The following is a 23,332-nucleotide window of genomic DNA, read 5'->3' as shown; positions in this document are numbered from 1 at the left end:
GGCTGAACAGGTTCAGAGCCGACAGCCTCTCCTCGTAGGGCCTGCCCTGCTGCCCCCTGGTCATGTGAGTGGCCCTCCTCTGGACCCTCTCCATGTTGTCCACATCCCTCTTGAAGTGCAGCGCCCAGAACTGGATGCAGTACTCCAACTGTGGCCTGACCAGTGTCACATAGAGGGGGAGGATCACCTCCTTGGACCTGCTTGCAATGCATCTGTGGTTGCTACCTCAATAGTGCCATGGGAGAACTCAGGAAAGAATGGAAAGTAGGTATCTCTGCAGATAACAATTCAGAGGCTGCAGCCTCTAAACCTAGATGAGACAAACTTGAAGACAATAACAATATAGTATGGCTCTACTCAGCATGCTGCTGGCTGCAATAGAAGCTGGACAGCTAAACAAATAATCCTTATTCGTGAAATATATGTGATTTTTGGTTTGGTTGTGTTGTTTCCCAAGTGAAAAATGCAATTTTGAGGACTACTGTGGAGTTGAAAATGTCTTAAGTTACACAGGAGAAAAAATATGTAATGTGAACCCCCTGTTGGATTCACCACCTCTTATGGAATTCAAACAGAAGTGGCCCTTCAGGCAGAGGAATTTAGGAAAGGAAGACTAATCATTTCACTTTAAGTACAATGCCATGTTGCACAGCTTTCAGATAAATTAGGCTAAAAGTCTCAGCACTCAATCCTGTTCCTACTCAAGGTAATAAAAATGTGAAACTCCTAATGGATGCCAGCAAAAGCCAAAGCATGCTTTTCCTGTAGCAAGTAATAAACAGAGAATCAACATCTGGTGCAGAACTCTTTGGGAAATTTGCCCTTTATTGTACTCTTTTGCTTTCCTGACATATTGCCACTAACTTATACAGCAATTAACAGCCTCCAAAGTTGACCGCTGCAGACTTATCTACAAGTACGGTAAACTATGATGCTAAGAAGCAGTGGCTGAAGATACAAGCACACAAGAGAAGGTGAATTGCTATTATAAATTTTCCCAGCATGCCAAGTACAGTAGCTGTAACTTTTAGCCCTTCCTCAGTCATTCCCACACAAAGTACAATTTCCATATTCATACAACTTGACAAAAGCTTAATGGATTTTCTTTAAACTTAAATCTTAGGGTTGAAGGAAAACTTGTGAAATTGCAGCCATGAAGGAATTTATATTTTTTAAGGCTGCAAGTGACTGAAAAACAAGGTTCTGTAATGTAGATGCCTTGTAACACTACCATTAACAAATTGTTGCTGTTAAAGTTATGACCTGCAAGCAGAGGGTAAGGGTTCAGAAACTAAGGGTCAACATACCAGAAGCCAAGATTAGAGTCACAATACTAGGCATAAGTCAGTCTGACGGATCATGCCAGGGGTCAAGCAAGTCTGTGGTCAAGGCCAGAAGTTAAGAGCTGGGGAATCCAATACACAGGATGGCATGAGAGAGGTACTGGGGTAAAAGATAGGAACAAAGTCAGAGTAAAGTTGGAGGCAGGAGGGTCAGAGACAGAGGTAAGGCAAAGGGTTCAAAGCAAAGAGGTCTGAGACTGAAGCAGGACTACAGGAGTCTGGCAAGAAGGTCCATAGCAGGGATACTGGGAGTACTGTTACAGGGATAAAGCCCAAAAGGAAGTGGTAGGGTTTTATAGTTCGCTGATCAGGGCCTTGTTGCTCCCATTGGTTCTCCCTGGTTACCTGGTCTCATGGGAGGGCCCAGGCTGAGCTGGTTCAGTTGCATGGCTACTTTACTACAGTTCCTATACATGAGCATGGAGGCTTCTCCAACATGTAATTACTGCACAGCGGAGCAGACTTGATTAACTGAGTCTGCTGAAGTGTGCCAATTACCGCACTCCAGCAGCATCCTGCATCTCGTGTATCAGCATCCCCATGCTTCAAAATGGTGTGGGGGCACTTGAACCTAAAGCTTGTGGAACACGCTTTAGTTCAAGTGCCCCCACTGACATTTAAAGCATGGGGACTCTGATACGTGAAATGCTGTAGCGCTTTAATTAGAGGGGCTCTCAGAACCCCCTTGACCACCGACCTCCAGATCATGTGTAAAAGTGCCCCTAATGAGGCCACAGCTTTGTCCTCTGGCTGAGTGCTGTTGGTTGGGGTACAAATCCCAGGGACACCCTGACAGTTGCTACCAATAAAATAATGTTCTTCGCACTAAGTACCCTTTAGTTGCTGAAACTATAACCAAATAGTTAAAGAAACTGGAAAGATACAGCGTGATGTTCTGTTCTGTGCAAGTATAAACTGCACTCACATAGAATTTAACATAGGAGTACAGACCAAGCATGCTTATTAAGCCATGTATTGTTTCGTTCCATCTAGTACTAAACAGGCCCCATCTGCACAGCATAATAAATCATTTAAAAAATAGTCTGCCAGAAAGAGCAACCTTTGGTGTTCCCAGCGTTCCAAAGACTGAATGACCATGTGGACTTTGTCTAAACAGGAAGCACCCATGGCAAAGACTTTGTCCCTCTATCTGCTCTCGTTAAAAGGTGTTTAACCTTTGTTCTTGAATATGGACCTTGTACATTTCACCACCCGACACACTGAGAGACATACATAGCTACTGCTACTACTATGTGTGCATTATAGCCAAGGTTCAAATTATACTTTGACTCTTGGAGGAGATGTGTAAAATACATTAAACCAGTTCATTGGAAGAAGCAATCTGATCAAAGACCACCTCCTCCCCCCCCGCACCCCGCCAGGTTATGATCTCATCTCTTATGTGGGGGCTCATCCCCCCGGGGTTCTTTGTAAGCCTTACCCTGATTATACCTAGAGCTCAGTTCAGAACCCACTGAAGTTCATAGGAATCTTTCTTTTCAACTGAAGAAGGACCTTATCGCAGAATGAGGGCCCTGCTTGTGAATGCTTTTCCAGAAGTATGCTGCTCCACAGCTCAGTGGGATGCCTACTCATTCCTGGGTGAAATTGAAGGTGTTGGTTTTGACTTGATCTACATTGTTTTTATAAACTCAAAATTAGATTTAGCTTTGAGGTTTATTCCCCTCAGGATTTCCCATGTATCTTATGGTTCCTATTTGTTATCAATTAAAAAAAATCTCTCTGACAGGAAATCTCTCTCATGTCCTCTACAGGTTTGACAACTTTGTCATCACTTAAAAATAATACCATAATTAGTCAGACAGGCAGGTAAAGTATGCAACCACAAAGACACATGAATCCACACATACTGTATCTATTGTTAGAAACTTTCTTTTATGGATGTGTAAATAAAAAAGAGCTCTGTATCTCTCCTTTAACAAACCAGTTGAGTAAATCACTCTATTTATAAGACATCCACAAACGAATGGCATTAAATCCTTCTCATTTATACAAATAATAAATGAAGATTTAGTTGCAGAAATCTTGGCACATTTGCAATATACCAGCACAATCCGTTACACGGCCATTAGACATTTATGGCCGCCAGATGACAGGGAATATAAGAGAAAATCATTTTATTAACTAGCAGACATTCCCTATAGAAGTATCATAGTTTGCCAATAACATTACAAGATATTCTTTCCTTTGAAAAGGGCAATAAGGGAATTAATTAAGAATGGGTAAACTTCAGTCTGATTTGGATAAATATTCAAAAGTTCAAATACTTCCTACTTATCCAAACTTAGAGATGTTTCATTGCTACATCTCCAGCATCTTTCATGGGTCTCCACAGCTTTCCTTTTACTACTGTCGGGGACAGTACTATCTTCAAATGCATGTGTAGACTGTAACAGGCTGACTGGGGCACAAGGGTGCTAAAGTGCAGGGGATGCCTGCCACCTACCCCACACTTTTGCATGTCTGTGGCCAGCCAGTTCCTCTGCTGTGCAATGCTACCACACAGAGCCGAGGGCTAACCTCCAGGGTTCCCCGATAATCTGGGGCTGCTCCACCCTAGCTCAAAGTGTTGCAGTCCCAGGTGTACATATAGATACTGTGCTCATGAGCAGTTGACTCTGGCATGAACTGCACCAGAGTTTATTTCTGTATACTAATTGCACATGTAGATATACCCAGTGACACTATCTGGCAGCAGGCCAGAATGACCTAGCTTGGTTCCAACGTCTAAAACCTCGCCATGGCCATCATTGCTGCTTCTCACCACCACCCCAGCTGTGGCACAGTGCAAGCAAAGCCCTTTACCATCAAAGCCCCTCAGCTTCAGGAGCTGGATGCAATGGCTTCAAGGGATGGATCCAGGCCATGGGCCATAGATTGCCGACCTCTGCTCTAGATAGTGGATATTTTTTTCCTGTTGTGAACCCCTAGTGTATAAACTCTAGACCACTGACACATCTGAAAGAAGCACAAGATAAATTATTTTTCACAGATGGTATAGGAGGTTCTATGGAAGAAAGAAGCAGAAAGTTGAATAAGGAGGGAAGAAAAGCAGTAAAGTAGCTAAAAGTCACAGTAATTTAACAAAACTAACCAAATGCCAAAAAGGAAATCAGAGAACAGCCTAACATTTGGTCTGTTACTCTGTCTAAACCAGGTTTCAGATTCAGGTCTCATTCTGGATTTGAGCCTCAGGACTTAAGCCAATGCTTATGTACAATATATCTCATCTACCTTTCTAGATTTATTCTCTGCATTTTATCTTTTTTTTAATCTGTATAAAATGAAAAGTGACATTAAGTGGCTTGTGCAGTGCCATAGAGTGAGTCAACAGCACAAGCTAGGAAAGAAATTCAGGTGTCTGAGATCTTCCTACTATTCCCTATCTATGGAGCCAAGCTGTCATTTATAATAATTTATTGGAATTTATTTAATCTGGACATATTAAAAAGAAGTAAAAGTAGTACGAGCTGCTTTTACAGCAGTTTTATGAATGGCTTACAAATGTACTGGGACTCTTTGGTTGGAAGACATAATAGTGTGTAAGTATTAAGTGGCAGTATTTTATTATTAATATGGGATTCATTAAAATGACAGTAATGGTGTCAACATATTTGGGTTTTTTGTTTGGTTGATTTTTGCAGTCAAAGAATACCTTCTTCTTTAGAACTAGCTATTTTTCTACCCCTAAAACAGATGCATGGGTGCCATAGCCAAAAACCACAAAAATACGTATTGCTGGAGATATGACAAAGAACTGCTAATAAACTGGAAGAAACAGAAATACAGAAATTAAGCAATAGCTTAAACCCACATTCATTATTATCTGATAAAAATTTGGGAGCATGATTGGTTGAAGCATTCAAAATACATGGACAAATGACTACACAGAATAAAGTGCAATGAGTCTTAAATACATACAAGCCTACTTCTCATAACTGACCTTGGAATTACACAATGAAATGCTAACTCATACATATACACAAGAGTAAATCATATATTCCATGCTTCTCACAGCACCAAGATTTGAATAAAATGGATGGACAATCTAGAACTTCAAGTATTAACCTGGGATTTAAGTATCAGCCCCCAGTGTACCACAACCTTGTTGTGTGATTAGCGAGTCACTAGCCTTTCTGTGCCTCTGCCATCTCACTTTAAGAAAAAGGAGGTAGCAGTGCTTCTTTCCCACAAATGGGCTTTGTAAGCATAGGCTTCTAAATACAAAACATAGCAATGCTTCTCTCCCACAAATGGGCTTAGTGGATTTATCCTTACAAGCCTATTCTTAAGCCTATGCTTACTTACAATATATCTCACCTACCTTTCTAAATTAATTCTCTGCACTTTATCTATTTTTTCTCTGTATAAAATGAAGTCTTACTAGTAGTCTTGTAAGGATAAATCCACTAAGGGCTGTGAAGCTCACCAGGGTGTGAAATTATGCTAACAAGGGCCACTTAAATATAAGAGAAAAATACTGAAAAGAGTTTTCATATGCAGGGGTGACACATAGGGGGTGCATGCGGGTGCACATGCACCCCGAGTGTGGCAGTGCACCCCCTGCAAAAAGGCATCACTGACACTGTCAGCGGCACCTGCAAGCAGTCAATGATCACCACTGGCCACTGCTGACACTGCCAGCTGTGCCTGCAGGTGGTCACTGATGCCTGACACTGCCCAGCATTGTGTGAACATGGTCATGCTGCCTCTGCTTCTGGATATAGCTGTAGACTACCTCTTAAACCAGAAATTACACAACTATGCTCATGTAGCTTTGTGCCTAAACTAAATCACCCTTCATCTCAGCAAAACCAATTTGCCTGTTCACAAAAATATGTGAATGTGATTGTAGCTAATAAGGTTCCCTATAGCACCATGCTAAGATGGCTACACTAACCAGAACCAGAAGTGATATATACCAGGGTAGGCAAAATTTTCTGGCTGTGGGATGGAATGACCCATCCCAGGTCAGAGGCAGGTAGATAGGCAGGCACTAGGGCCCAGCCACCACCCGCATTCCTCCTGCACTGGCATGGGGAGAGCTCCTGCAGCTAAAGCCACCAAACGCAGCCAAAGCCCCATATCCATGGGTCAAATCCAGTGGTTCTGCAGACTGCAAGTTGCCAACTCCTAGTGTAGCCTACGTCCTATTCTGGAGGTCTGAGGAGTGGCAGGGTGGCATCCCAGATTTTGCACCAGGAACGTGGTCATTTTACTAAACAGATTTGAAGAGCTAAGCCTCAATACTCATTTCAGCACCCAAATAGACAAGTGCTTGAAACAGGCATTTAAGGCTAAAGAGCAACATTTAAAGAACCATGTTAACCTACTATACAGTCTTGGCACTGCTCAAGCAGTAGGTTTTGGCAGTGGATCTCAGGCCTTGACAGCAAGTCTTTATTGTGAGCAACCACTTCCAGCTTACATGAGTCTCATATACCTGCCAAAAGCTTTAAGGCGACTACCAGCAGATTACAGGTTTGCATAAATTTAAATGTTTCATATAATTTCCATATATTCAAATGCATTTTCTTAATTCATACAGACATTGAAAGAGAGGCAGAATAAGGTTAGGGGGGGAAAAGGAGGGGGTAGGGAATCCAACAGAGAGGAAGAAGGATTTAAGTCACTTCTCTTCTGTCAGTATCTCCTCAAGCTATCCAAAGTATTTTGCTCTGAGCCCCTTCAAAATGGGAAAGCATCTGTTGGACTTTCTGCAGCACACTATAGAATAGGATGCGGCTGGAGGCATTTTCACTCCCCTATTCAGGCTTGAAAAAGAGGCAGCACTGAGAGAACAAGAAGAAAATACAGAGCCAGCAAAAAGGCACTGCAGCACTCTGAAGTGCTCCCAGACACTTGCCAGGGAAGAGGGAAGGTAAATAATTTATATTTGCGTAGCCAGGAAGGTAAGTCTATACCCACACCAGCATTGGCAGGAGATCTCTCCATGTGACCAAGAAGACTGCCTGTACATACACCTGCTTAAAACAGGGCAGCAGCAGAATGCAAGTGGTGCTGAGGGTTTCTGTTGGCCTCTGCATAGGGAATACCCAGAGTAGATTTTTGGAGGTTTACACACAGAAGCTGGAGGTTCCCATGCACCTCATAATATTTGGTTTTCTTAATGAAACCTAAAACCATACTATTTCATTATGAATATTTCACCAGCTCTACCTGGTAGCAGACTGAGTCCTTTCGTCCTCTCTGGAGAAAAAAAGTGGTATCCACCAGGTACCATTTCCCCATTGGGGAAAAAAGATAGAGGGTGCACCTCAAGGTGAAGTATCATGAGAATAAATACGCTAATGATGGAGTATGCAAAGCACAAACTCAGATGCTAGGGAAAACCCAAACAGGACATATGACTATTCTGCACTCTCAGCTTTAAACTAGTCATATAGCTAATTATACATACCCTGGCTTTAAACCAGATTGCACAGGAACCATTAGCTGTGGATTCACAGTAACATATTGCTAAGAGCAAGTGCTAAAATCCACCTGAGAAGTACACAAATTCTCCAATGGTTAGCTCCATGCAACCACTTCCATACTGCTAGCTCAAAGCTAGCTCAGATACACCTGTATGAGTTAGCCACTGCACTGATGGCACTATGGATATACCAATTTGAGTTGAATACTCACACAGCTAACAAAAGTCATGCTCAGATTTACCTCCAACCATTCCCATTCTGAGTGTCTTGTTACATTTTAGTGTTATGTTCAGATAGGTACAAATCTGCAGGGAACCACAAAGCATTAAAGAGCCTTCAAAGAGTCCAATGTAGGATTTAAAGTGGAACACTTAAAATAAAAAAAATCATTTTTGGTAAGTCTTCCTAAACATTGCTGCTATCAGACATGTCTGAGGCATCAGCTTTATACAGTTATTTTCTGCATGTTTAAGGCATTTTTGTCCTCAGCTACAGCCTGTGACAAAACAAAAATGTAATCACCACTCAGCTGTTAGTCTCTAAAACTAAAGGCATTTTTGAAACTGCATTAAGTACAGAAGGAAAATACAAGTTCCTGTTGCTGCAGAAATAGAATGAACTTTTCACAGTTAAAAAAATCCTCTTTAGTACTATAGGGAACTGCCAAAAAGACCATACAAAAGCTGCCACCAGCACTTTAAATGCAACTTCCTTAAATGCAATACAACTGAACAGCTATAAATTTAGCAAAAAAGCAGAAGTAAAAACCAGCTGGCATTCATCTGTAACAGAGGTAGTGCTTGTCAAATCTTTATTTCTGCTTTTTAAATAAAAAAGGATGTAAAGTAGTAAAAAGGCATAATCATTCCTTCATCTGTTAGAAGCTGAAATTTCCTCCCTCTGCACTTTATCCAGTTCCCATGAAATTAGAAGGTTTTTCAGTAATTTTAATAGGAACTGGTCTTGATCTACCTACTTTAGAATCTTGCAGGGAAATCATTTCAACTATATGTGAACAGTATAACCACAGAACACCCAGCTTCTGACACTGGAATCAGTAGACTTTAGATCCAGGCATTTAGCTCAGTTATTTTAGTTGTAATTAGAAAAAGGGAAACAAATTGTTTATTTCTGTGGCAAGGACAGGTCTGCAGCATGCGAAAAGGTCAGGCTACAACAGAAACACACATCTCTGCAATGCCACTGCTTTTGTAGCACAGATGTCTTCATTCTCTACTCTAAGATGTGAAGCTCACGCTAAGTAACCGTTTTGAGGAGGTTTGGCTGGCTGTGCTGCTTAGCATAACACACGCTGAAGTTCATTGGCTCAGAAGCAGCTGGAGAGTCCAGAGTACATACAACCTGATAAAAATGTTGTGGTGAATTGGAACAGAAATATGACATTAGAGCAGTTTCCTTTTAACTGCTAAGGCCCACATTTTTAAAGGTATTTAGGTGCCTTATTCCCATTTAAAACAGTAGATATTAAATACCTAAATCTCTCTGAAAATCTGGTCCAATTACTTTTAACTTGAGTGGTATGCTCTTGCAGATGATTCACTGATATCTCTGAATTTTCTGGATAAACAGTTTTATTTAGAATAGCATACACACATATGTGCAAACAATGCCTATGTTTTTATTGTACCACTTCAGTATATGGCTGTTTAGAAAGCAAGCTAGGCTTTTTTGAGCATCACAATATGAAGTAACACATTTCAATATGGAGCTGAGCAACCAGTTACAAGTTACAACCACTGAAGCCCTACAGTTTAAGAGGTTTCAATATTTATTTTAACGAAGAATCAAGATCCAACCTGAAACTTTAAAATTATTCCAAAATACAAAATCTTTTTGTATTCAGCAACACCTCCAAAGCTCATACAGTATTTATTGTTGTAATCTGTTCTGTCAACCATAAATTCAAGGGTCTGACATATCCCTGCTTTCTTTGATGGGGATGGACATCTGTTGGAGAAAGATCACAGTCTGAAACCAAATGAAAAGATGAAAACTGTTTTCTGTAAAACTTATAGGAAGGTCCTGTGATAGCAAGAGCAGTTTGCCAGGCAAAGAGTGCCATGTAATGCACTAAAATTTTAATTTTAACCGATTTCAAACAAGGTATGAATTAGGTAACCAAATGGCATGTGGGAATAAACTGTGGGAACTACCTCTAATTGAGTGGATATCCTTGCTCAGAGAGAGCCGAAGTAGTTCGGCCACTTCAGCTTTAACTCAAAAAACTATTATTATGGGGCCTTTCAACACACTGCCATTAGGTACTTCTTTTATTTTTAAAATTCCACCCAGCTGTCATGATAGCCATAGGGGGGGTTACACTCTGACAGTGACTGTAAGAAACTACTCTACCAAGTTCCACATATAGGGCTTTCCATTTGTTTCCAGATCATAGTTGTTCTGTCTTTTTGTTCTCCAAAACCAGAAATATCTGTTCAGTGCATAAAGCTGTCAAGCTGAAGGGGGTTCTGGCAGGAGACCCCAGCATGAGGAACTCTGCTACATTCAAGAGAATTGACTGCATATGGATACAGCACTAGAACAGCTTTGCATGAAGCTAGGTTGCCACATTACAATTTAACAATATGGCATGTCGAAGTCACACTGGGTGCATCTACATAAAATAAGTAGACTAATCTCCTACACAGTAAAGCATTACTATGTAACCGTATGCAGCAGCTACTGTCCACTGAAATAGGCTAATATGCAGTTTTCCACTACCTGTATACACAGATAGTAGACTTACTGCACATTAGTTAATATGCTGTAGCACACAGGTACATAGCTGACCAAGAGCAAACTGGACAAGAGCTCCCAGGCAGCAAGGGTCAGGAGAATTGTCTCCTCCCCCAGGCAGCTACCAGCTTCCCAGCCCCCACTCCAATCAGCTGATTGTTCCCTACCCATAGGTGGCAGAAGGTGAGGGCTAATCAGCCTTAGCACCCCCAAACGCAGGCAACCCGGTCACGGGCTCAAAGCAGCTGCAGCCAGGGGTGGGGAGGAAGGGAAGGGGGGAGGGGTGCACACACAGATGAACAGCCACAGCCTACATGTGGCTGGAAATTCAGCCCAGCCTGGGGCATCCTGCACATATAGCTACCTACATAGCAGGTAAATGTATAGACAGCAAGGGGTGCAGAGGAAGGGAGGGAAGGAGCGTGGGGGAGGCAGAGGGATGCAGGGGTGAATAGGGGTGGGTCATGGAATGCTCCAAGCCCAGGGCTGTGGGGAGCTCCCGCTGCTGTGCGCACCCCCTAGGCAGGCACAGGGGCACATGCCCCCTTATCTGTGTGTTGGGCAGAGGTGACTGCCGCTCTGTGCTGGGCTCTGCTCCAGCTGCCGGTGCCCCAGCAGCTGCACGATGCCATGTGCCTCCCACTATGGGACAGGCAGTACAGCCAGCACGCAGGAGGCACATGGTGTCACACAGCTGCCAGGGTACCCACAGCAGGGGCAGAGCCCAGCGCACAGTGACAGCTGCCTTCTGCCCATGCACAGATCAGGGGGCACGTGGTCCCTATGCCTTCCCCAGGGGTGCACACAGTGGTGGGAGCCCCCACACTCCTGGACAAACCACCTGGGCTCAGAGTGTCCCATGACCTGCTCCAGCCCCAGCCCCCGGTCTCTTCCCAACTCCCTCCCTCACCACAGGGGCATCAATCTGCCCACTTGCCCCTTCCCTACCATAGACTTACCTGCTGGGTGGTGGGAGGCATGCAAGCACAAGTGCATGCATGCTCAGCCTCCTCCAAATCATATTTTCTTTGTCCGCCTATGCCCCTGCCCCACAAGCAGGCATCTGCCAGCCCTGGCTCCAAGATCAGTCAGGGCTTGGACACTGTCCCATACCTCAGCGGCTGCCTGCTGCCCAACCCCCACTCCAGTCTCATGGTGGGGGGGGGGATAATGAGATCAGAGTGGGGACTGGCCAGCAAACAACTGCCCAGGGCAGGGGATGAGAGGCAGTTGGCTCTGATACCCCCTAACAGCCTGGGGCTGGCACCCAGGGAAGCCTAGAGCTCCCCCTGGCTGCTGTATGGAAACAAAGTAGGGCAGGAGTAACCCTGCCCTGAACTGTTCCCACTGGGAGCAAATTTGCTCCTAATAAGTGTATTTTACTGCACAGTAAGCTTTCAGTACATTAACTGCATGTTTAGGCATATCCACTGAAGACTTTACAAACTCAGAGGCATTAGAAAAGTAGTTATCCATGTTAGTCTGAAATTAGACAGAAGGCAGGGCAGGGTGTAGAAACCCCTCACAATGCAGTGTCAAAAACCACGTACAGATGTTAAACTTCTACAGGGAGAATCCCCACTCCCTCAGCAGAAGTTAGGAGCATATAAATATTCATTCAGTTTCCCCTAGGGGAAACATGCCCCCTTCCTGGTCAATACCCAGAAGATCTCCCTTGTGAGAAAGTCTTTTTGCAAGAATGATTGTTTATATGCTGCCCTTCCGAACCAATCTGTAAGGGGGGGGAAGCAGCTGGGCAATGCTCCCTGTCTTTTCCCCGATCTGGAAAAAGCATAGAGAGTTTTTTTCTGCTGCTCTACCACCTCCCAGGGACCAGAAGACCAGAACAGTCATTGCTCCCCATGCTTTTCCCAAACCAGAATGACATCATAGAATCACAGAAAATTAGGGTTGGAAGGGACCTCAGGAATGGAAGGGACCTCAGGAGGTCATCTAGTCCAACCTCTTGCTCAAAGCAGGACCATCCCCAACTAAATCATCCCAGCCAAGTCTTTGTCTAGACAGTTCTTAAAAACCTCCAAGGACAGAGTCCACAACCTCTCTGGGTAGCCTATCCCAATGTATTACTACCCTCCTAGTGAGAAAGTTTCTCTTTCACATTATCTTCTGAAGGAGTGGTGTGGAGACCAGGGGAGAGAGGGCAGCTACAAGCTGAACACTAGCTATACATTCTCTTTACCAGAAAAATGTCTAATGGTTGAAATTTCTTAGACGTTTCCACAGCTAGAAATGAACATCTAGTCATAGATGCATTTAGTGAAGGAGATTTGGTAGTGATATAATTAAATGCAATGTTAATAATGTTACACAGGGACAACAATAATATGGATTTATAATCCTTCTGATTTTGTTAAAAACAGATGCATAGGTGCACACTGATGATCAGGTAATAGTTGCTAAAGTATTTAGACAAACTTGGGGGGGTTACATAATAAAACATAACATTTCATTTTATTTATACAGGCATTATTGTTTGATAAGGTTCCAGTCTCCTATGATTTGCAAATAAAGCATATGGTTTAATTTGATATAAATTCATGGGTTCAATGATGTTACCTCCATCTACTAGACTATTGCTATAGGCTTCTGTTGTTTTCCTAACAAATAAGGGTTACAGTGTTTGCCCAGTCTCTTAAAGAAAAGCAAGAAATCTTTCAGGAGAAAGAAAATTCACCTTCTAAAACATCCTTAATATTGCCTTATATTAAATGCTGTGTTTTGCAATGAATTATACTGATATTATGTTAGAACTCAATTAACTTCAATGCAGTTACTGTGGATTTAAGCTGGTTAGCAAAAAGAGAATTTGTTAATAAGAGGTTTAAATATGGTCTGAAAAGTCTGTATAGTTGTTAAGAGAGCTGATAGAAATAAAAGCTCTATTAAAATAGTTACAATAATTAAATCCCTGCTAACAGCTAAACAATATATTCGCACACAACCTTAGTAATTAGTCTTTTACTAGTCTTTCCTGTGCATGATGGAATTTGTTTCTTTTTTTCTTATGCAGCCTATCAACTTTTATCATTCAGCTAGTGAGAGCATCACTGCTATCATGCAACTTCCTGACAGAGAAGCATATAAAGTTACAGATAGAATGGAACTTCAGAGATGACGTAGTCCAACCCTCTCTGCCAAGGCAAGATCACCCAATTTCAGACAAGCGTGCATCTAACTTGCTCTTAAAATTGTCAGTCACAGAAATTCCATAACCTCTGTATGTAGTCTCTTCCTGAGCTTGACCATCCTCATAGTGAGAAAGTTCTCCCCAGTATCTAATCTAAATCTTCCTTCTTGCAAATTATTTCCATTACTTTCTGTCATGTCCCAGGTGGACATAAACAACTGATCGCTCTCCCCTTTCCAACATAAAATTTGTGCTTTGTTTTAAGACTGTTATCAAATTCTACCTAAGCATTTAGCCTAAATATTCCCAAATAATCTAGACTTTCCTTATATGTTATGTTTTCTAAGCTGTTTATCATTTTTGCTGTTCTTTGCTGGACTCTTCCAGTTCGTCCACATCTCTCAAAGTACAGTGCCCAAAATTGGACACAGGTCTTCATGTGAGGTCTCACTGGTGCTGAACAAGCTTGCATATAACAATACATTATCTAATTAATAAATCTCAGTTACTGAGGTTTTTTTAACCACAAATTTTATGTTGTTGACTCATTCAGTCTGATCCACTACAACTTCATTTTTTGCAGTAGTGCATCCTAGCCAGTCATTCTCTATTGGGCCTGTGCGAAGCAGCAAGTATTTGCTTCGGATTCAGATTTGGCCAATTCAGGACAGTGATTTGATTCAGTGATTCAAATCACTGTCCCAATTCAATTCAGCCAATTCGGTTCTGGAGATTCGGTGCCAATTCAGAGATTCAGCCATAAACTAAACAGGCAACAATTCTCGACCATGCTGGACACAACTGCCTCCAGCTGGTAAATCTGTTGTGGTGGACAGAGGAGGGAAGGAAGGGGCATGGAGGAGGGCAAGATCAACATCTTCACACCGAGGGAGGGATTGGTGCTGGGGCTGAGACAAGCTGCCCAGCTGGGGTGGGGGAGCACAGGACTTGGGGAGAGAGGCTCCCACCACTGTGCACCACCATGCACTGCCAATCCGGGAGCCGCTTTTCTGTTGGCTCCTCTGGCAGCACTTGCCACTGATCCAAGAGGGCATGGGAGCAGGCATGTGGCACTGGATCTGCATGGGGTGAGCTGGGCTGGGCTGCATTCTGGAAAGATGGCAGAAGGCACTGGGAGCAGGGGCTATGCCCTCCCACTGCTCACTCAGCTGGGGCAGGGAGGGACAGGACAGCAGGCACACTGCCTCAAACAAGTAGCATGCAGCAGGAGAAGCTTCCTGTTTAATCTATGGCCAAGTCTCTAAATCGGTGCTGAATCTCTCTGAATTCATTTGGAGGCTTCCAAATCAATTTGGACCTTTTAATGGGTCTCACAATTCAATTCAGATTCTGAGGTTTGGCCACCGAATCAGGCCAAATCTCCTCTGAAGCGAATCAGCTACCAAGGCTTCGCATAGCCCTATTCTCTATTTCTGTATTTGTGAGTGGGATAGTCAATATTATCCTCATCTCTCCTTTAGACTCACCTGTCATGACTTGGATGAAAGAGAAAAGAAAGGAGGTTATGGTTTCTTCATGGTTCTGGGACAGAATAATGCTACCTTGATGTCAATTGCTCACAGTGCACATTTATTTCTAACTTAACAATGGTAAAATGACAACGTCTTCACCAATTACTTTATTGGCTAAGTTAATCAGAGTTACAATCAGGAAATGCTCAGCCCCAAGGCTTAATAAGGGTTCTTCACCACTAATTTTCTTATTAGTGGCAAAACGCTCTCTGTGCTCCCCATTCTCCATGGGAACATGGCACCAAGAGCAGCCTCTAACTGCTCTCTCTCACAATTCGTTATATTGTCCTCAGTTTACTCAATCCTAATGGTCCTCTGACCTGTAGATGGCCCCAATTACCCCCATTCCTTCACTAAAGGGGCACAATCCTTTCTTCTTAGAAGTCCCAGTGGATCCGCCGCCTGGTGGTTCCGCTTTTCCCCGCACTCACCGGCACAGCGGAGTTACTGGTAAGAAAAACTCTTTTGCTATTGCCCTGCTGTCTCTATCAGGGATCCACCACCCAACAGGATTCCTGGCAGGATGATCCTCCTCACCACCAACTTGCCACATACCTCAGGGCTTCATTCCTCCTGGCATCCATCCAGCTCATCGGTAAGTCTTTCTTCTTTCTCCACAGAACTTCGTCGCTCCTCACGTCTTCTTCTGGTGCCTGAAGGCAGTCAGGCTGTCTCCTGCCACCTGTTTTATGCCTCCCTCAGCAGGCTAATCACCGTCATCATGTTCCAGGTGTGTAACTCCCATCACCTAGCCGGGTTCACCGTCGGCTCAGCTTGACCCGATCTTCTAAGTAACAGGGCTCTTGCCTGAGGCCCTGTTACATATTTCATAGCTCCTTTGCAACTGTAGCACATACTACCACTGTTTAGATTTCACATAGAGTCTCTCTGAGCAGCCATTCTGTGGTTGCCAGGTGCAGAACAGCAGCCTTGGGGATCTGACTGAAACATGTCTGTTGCCATACACTCAAGTGCAGAAATTCTACTCCTGAAGCCAGGCACCTAAGTCCTTTGTGGATCTGGCCTTAGAATCAGGGACTGCAGCTCAGGTCTCAAGTCTTCAGTTAACTGCCCAGCCACTTTCCCCATATACCAATATACTTTTCAAATGCCACAAGATAACAAACCAGTGCACACATCAAATTAGTGGAACAAACGAAAAACCTGCTTTGGCCCATGATTTCTAAAATGTTCTACCAGGAAGTAGGAGATCTACTTACTATGATTTATGCTAATAACCATTTTATGTGTAAATGAGGAACAAGTACTGGCTGCATACACACATTCAAATGACCTGGAAGAATTCTTCTGGGTTTCTCCTGACAGAAAAACTTACCTGCAAGCACCTTAACAGACCTGAAGACCAGAGAGCTTGAGGTACTGATGCTGCACAGCCAAGGTGGCCCTATGCACATTTCTAAGCCTGCTCTTCAGGCTCCCTCAGTGTGCCTGGCAACAGATGGCAGCCATGATTGGCTGACCCAGACTGCTCAGAGTCAGCAGCAATCTGTGTCTCTCTGCAGCACAATTTTGATTTCAAAGGGGGTACTGCTCAGCTGCAGTAGTAGTGTCCAGCCCAAATAACCCAGTTTCCAGGTTGGGAAGGGAGGGGAAGAGAGAAAGAGCAAAGCACCCTGGGATGCTTAAAACTGTGCTATGGTTTAGAAGGGTAAGTTGTACAGACATTGCATCATCTCCCAGAAGAAACTCTCCTGGGAATGATTTAACAGTGGTCATTCCCTAATTATATTTCTCCTGGAGTGGTCATTTTTGCTCTGGAAGAAAAATCCTGAATGTCTGTACTCTCATGGTTTTTCCTGGGAGAGAGTGACAATTCTTCCTGGAGAAACTGAATGTCTGTACATGGCTACGAGTAGTTGGGAAAACTCTTTGTCTGCTATGAGTTCTTCCTTCCTTGCCACTAACTTTGTATTTGAAACAACCTACATCTCCCACATACTCTAACAGGTTTTGTTCTAAAATGTTTATTAACAGCAGCCTATTCTGTTAGAAAAGCCATAAAACAATGCTTTTTAGATAAATGTACCCTTATCTACAAATATTGCCATGGCTTTACCATCACTCTCCCTACAGTCTCTCAATATCTTCAATGTCCTTTTCTATATCTTCAGCACTCCAAAGGATGGTCTCTGTTCTTCTTGAGGATGGTCAGTTGCCTAATCTTGTCTTAGACTGGTAAATTAGTCATGGCTTCATCTTGAGGCTGCATTCTTTGGTCATCATGAAGTAGTGTGATTGAACAGGGAGGAGTCCAGCAGCGGCAAAGATATTTTGCTTATAGTAACCTTTCCCTTGTTTCTGGCTATAGCTACTTGAGTTTGAAGGTGCACATTTCATTTTGATCAATGATTTATGGCCCCTGCTGCCAGTCTCCTCTCATTGCTTTCATGGGAGGAAAGACACCAGATGAGAACTGCACGGTATTTTGTGCACCCATAATAAGGAAAAATATATGGATCTGATTGCCATTTACACTGTCCCTCTTCACCATTCTGGCAACAGTAGAAAGCCTTAATACGAATTTGAATTAAACTAAGCCCATTTAATTTTTCTGGATTAGCTTCAACCGGTATATATTTTTAAGCAAAACCTTGAGCCATTTCATTACTATTCATTTCAACTAATTACACTGCTCTTTTCATGGCACAGAACCACAAAGAATAAATTCTGATGATAATCCTCACACAGAAGCCATAACCTATACTTTCTCTGTCTGGGAAACATTTCTAAGTGCACATATATAAATACATAAGTACTTTGCATGCCTCACTTCTCTTGAGCCATTGAAGTAGAAGGACTTTAAAAGCTAACTACTGAATATATAAGTGGAATAACACACCAAAAGACCTACTCATTTTGTTATGTTACTTATATGTAGATCTGAAAGTACAGTAAAAGTTTAAAATAGACTATTTAAACAGAATATCTTACAAGTGACCTGCAACTGAATTAACTGCTTCAAACTGTGCTCTGTACCCAGAGCAATGCTAATTGCCAATATTTCCACACTTGCTAACCAATTTCTTTTTGAGTGTAATTTAGCCAACACAGACCTCAGTGTAATTTAGGCAAGACCTCAGTGTAATTTAGCCAAGATAGACCTCTGGGGTAATTTAACATTATTGTTTGTTTCATTACTTCATCTTATAAGAAAGAGAAGGAATAGCACACTAATATAATCACTTATTGTTATTAGTTGTTTTCCTAACATCTTTATGACTATATGGAGTACATCAGGATAAATGTTGTCATCAAATCCAGCTGCATAACATGTTGGAAGCTGTATCACTGTTTCATCAGCTAAAGATCTGACTCCCAAATCCAGCATTCCAGCAACACAATATTGTAACCACATTAACATGGGAGGATTTCATAATCAATCTTATATGATACATCTTATACATGTTGCAATATTGTTTTAATGAAAATTATGGCAACTGTTATTTCACTTTAGAAACTGAGCAATCTCTTCCACCTTCTCATCTATTAAGTAAAAGAAAAATATTAGCTTTAAATATCTATACCTTCATCTTATTCCCACTGAATTTGATGCAAGTTTTTTCATTTTAAGGGCAACATAGATTGGGGGGAGGAGAGGAGGAACTTTTGTGAAAATAATTTAATTGAATTTACAGGAGACTGAATTTTCTGAATAATCTTTCTATACAGTAGGGCAAACTTTAAAGTGAAGGCAAAATGACAACCAAATAAAAATATTAGGAATACAGAGTTTGGCCTATTTATAATAGGGCTCATATTAGGAAGGAAAGTTATGCAGTTAAAATACCATTTGTAAGATTATAATCAAGTCATTATTTTATAGTTTAAGGTATTATTCTGATCTTGCTGCTACCCTGATGTAAATCAGGAATAATTCAACTGAAGTAATGAAGTTACACACAGGTAAAACTGGTATAAAATGGCAATTAGATCATTAACTTGATGATGACAGGCCTATTTTTCTTTCTGGTCATAACTGTTACATGCATGTTGCTACTAGAGCAGTGATTTTCAACCTGTGGCCCATGGATCCCTGGGGGTTCACAGACTATGTCTAAGGGGTCTGCAAAAGATGACTATGATCAATCAAAAGTATGTGAATACCCACACTTAAAATTCAAAGGGGTCTGCACCTCCATTCAAAAAATTTAGGGGTCTGCAAAGGAAAACCCCCCCACTGTACTAGTGTAATGTTACCTGTGATTAATTGCTGGAGCCTGCTTATGCATTAATTCATTTTTATAGGAACAGGTGCCAATGGTATTCATTATAAGCTGCTGATGTCTAAGAACCCAGAATTAAATTCTCACCACACCCAGGCAATAAGCAATGGTACTGATTACACTACAACATTCGTTGTGAGAGTCTTTTTATTAAAGTTTCTTTGTGGCTGCCTTTCCAAAGCATGTGATTTTTGATGAGTAATTTTGAGCACGGGGGATTTCCTACTCAAAAAGGAACAAACACTGTGTTTCAGATGTAAAATTAAAAAAAAAAGGTAAAAGGATAGAGGCAGAGAGAAGGGCCTTCTGATGACAGGGTAGTGGTACCTCCCCAGAGTTTTTGAAAGGGGCATGGTATATAGATGCTCTGACCACTTTTGTTCATGGTAATGTGAGCCTATTCTATCCATAAACAATGTACATTAAGAACACAACGTGATACATGTTATCACTGGGTTCTTAGCAAACAGGAAACTATTCTCATGACCCCCAAAATCTGTAAGTCCTCTGTGAAAGGGGCAAGCTTTTTTTTTTTTAATTTGTCAATGGTATCCGGAGCTTGGGAAAGATAATCTTTTATGCAGCACAGTATACGTTTGAAGAGACAGGAATCTGGAACATCTGTTAAAGATGTTACAATTATACAAAATAGAAAAGATTAAAGGTTGCACATGTAGTCTTTGACTGATGTGACAAGAAAAGAGGGTGTCTACAGATAGAATTAGAAATCCCCAAGTCGAATGATGACTTACATGAATAATTCTGCTTCTTCTGGAACCAGTTTTGTTACCACATTCACTGCAATATGCCTAGACCAGAAACTTAACCTTGTATAACATATTACTACTGTGTGCTTCTAAAAACAATGCTGCCAAAAGGAGAAGAAAAAAGTAAATTTGCTCCTCACAAACATTTCTCTTTTTATTGCAAGCATATTTATGTGAAAAAAATATCTTACTCTTCCAACAGGATACAGAAATCAGTCAAAAGGGAAAAAAGATCTGTAACCAGGTTCTTTTAACTTGTGTCCTATCTTCTTATATTTATCAACATTGTATATTCAGCCAGAGAGAAAAGTTACATCTGTCTCCTGAGAATGAGTGTTTTATACAAAAGGCACATTGACTAGAGCAGAAGACAGGTTATATTTGTTCTTCTGAACTTGGATTATCTCTTCTACAGAATCTAAACTGTTTTCAAATGTGTTTTTTCTATGATGGATCGAAAGAGATAGTTATTGCTGTTTCTCTTTTCACAGACTAGGGAGGTGTTCAGATTCTATGGTGATATAAGCCATGTAAAAAAATACCTAGGCAGATAGAGTCCATAATAACCATCTCCAAGGCACCACTGGCATGCCTGAAAAGCACACGCTGGTACCTTTTTTCATGAAAGTACTGACTGTAAGAATGATACACTGCATGACCAAGTACAACATTTTGTATCTAGCCTACTACCTCCACTTAGAAATATGAATATACTAGCATTGAAGAAAATGTTAGAGTCAGAATTTGGGATCTAAACAAAGTGACTTCAGGCTTTGAGACAAGGTGATTGTACTTCATCTGACAAAGAGCTTCAGAAAAATCATTCATGGGGCTATGAAGGTAAACCAAACAGGACCAGATCCTTCTTTAGTAGAAATTATTGTCATGGATAAATGAATTTCCAACATGCTCTGAAGATGTTCATAACCTGGAGACCTGGTCCCTAGACAGGTTAGAACGAAAGGAGTAGAACAAATTACTATGGTATCTTAGGAGAGAACACATGGATAAGAAAAGGGAACATTACACAAGAAGCTAGCTGGATCTGGTTAGCCAAGAAACTACAGATGCTATAATAATGATGTTAAAGTTATCTAAGAAGATGGAAGAAGAATTTAAACAGCTGCCAGATTTGGGAAATCAAACAAGAGAGAGAGAGGCCAATTCTGGAAGGCAGGGCCATATCACCTGGCCCTCAAAGGCAGGTAAAGCAATGTGAAAAAAACATTTCTAGTCCATGACGGCCACAACGTCACTCTTACATTGCCATAACATGATTTACTCCTGTAGTTTACACTACAGGAAAGTAACAAGAGGCATGCACTGTTTATGCACTGAAGCCTGAGGGGCAGATTCTGTCTCTGAACACTAGAGAGTACACCAGAAGGGATACTGGGTGGCCACAATGTATTTGGAGAACATAAGAAAAATCCTGATTGATTAAAGGCCTTATCATACCTTACACTGTGCTCTACACAAATGTTCATGGGTCCCCATTCCAGGCTTCCTCCCTGACCCCCAGATCTCCCCTGGTTTCTCCCACTCTCCCATGCCCAGGGATCCCCTCTGTCTCGCCCCAGGCAATGGGGCTTTCTCCCCTCCCTGCTTACTTCCCCCAGTTGCTGCTGGACTGATACTCTTCTGGTCCAGGTAGTAACAGCAGCAGGGAAAGCAGATTAACCTTTCCCTGCCTGCTCCCCAGGGACAGACATTATGAGAAACCACAACCAAGCAGGGTGGGGCATGGGGAAGCAGTTAGCAGAGATCTGGAGTGCTGGAGGTGGGGGGGGGGGCCCTTGGGCCTGATTTAGGCCAGTGGGGGAGGGTGGGCAGATAGGGTATTTACACTAAGGTGAATCCTAGAGTGGCTACCCCTTAGTTGAGTATTTCCCAACCCTTTCCAGCCCAAGGCACACTTAGATTAATAAAAATTTTCTCTGACACCTGTTAAGGCATTCCCCATCCTCATACCTATTGTAGCTCATTGCCATGGTAAAATTCTGTGGCGCACCTGTTCATTTCTGACAGCACACTTTTGTGCTGCTGCACACAGGTTGGGAAACACTGCCTTAGTTTAACATGAGCTGGGTGGCACAGATCAGAGATAATCCTGCTCTGGAGTGGGGTAACTTTGAACCACTTAACAAGTGCTTAAAAGCAGTTCCAGGTGTTAATGTGCAGATAATCCAGGGGTTAAGAGCTCCAGGAACCACTCAAAATTGCTATGTAACAAGGCCCTTAGCCAAAGTATTTGCAGTGATCTAATTAACACCCTCCCCCTAATACCACACTTTTGCTAAGTGGAGGGAGAGGGAATGCCTATTGTCTCTCGAAAAGATCACACACAAAACCCTGTCTGAGATTCCAAAGTAGAGTAGCCTTATTCTGTTCCCCCTCCTCCTCAAGTAGTACCTAGCCAGGCATAATCTGCCCTTAGTACATCTACAGGCAGGAGTTGGTTCTATTCCTGATGCTTTTATGAAAATCTGTGTGATGTTACTTTGTGTTTTTGTTATTTAAAGTATTACCATTTGGCATTAGGCCTTCAATCAGGCTGAAGGCTGATTACAACATTTTATCTCTGTGCGAGTGCCAAAAAGACATTTTATTGAAAGAAGACCATATTTAACAAGATTTTTTTATTGCATAGTTTTAACAAATGAAACGGATACTAATGTGTAAAGCTAACAATGTAGGACTAAATAAACTGAGCTGCAGGAAGGGATGAAAAGTGTATAACAAGAACCCATTCTACTATGTTGTCCCTGGCAGCAGGCATTAGAGCATGAGCAGCATACTCTAAAGCAGGGCTGGGCAATATTTTGGCTGGAGGGCCACTTAACAAGCATTCATGAGCTGTCAAAGGCAACAAGGGTAGCCCCACCCCTTGACAAGTGTCCTGTCCCCTGGTTGCCATCTTGGGACCGGAAGTCTTGCCCCCACCCCTGACCTTTGCCACCAGAAATCCTTCTCTTCGGCTCCAAAAGTACTCATTTTGACAGGCAGGGTTTCCTTCTTTGAACCAGAAAAAAACAAACTATATACTAAAAATCAAACATTTGTTAGGAATATTATTAAAATAG

The sequence above is a fragment of the Crocodylus porosus genome, unplaced genomic scaffold (assembly GCF_001723895.1).
Source record: "Crocodylus porosus isolate Cpor-Errol unplaced genomic scaffold, CroPor_comp1, whole genome shotgun sequence".
Taxonomy (NCBI): Eukaryota; Metazoa; Chordata; order Crocodylia; family Crocodylidae; genus Crocodylus; species Crocodylus porosus.
Note: the sequence above shows the minus strand (reverse complement) of the source record.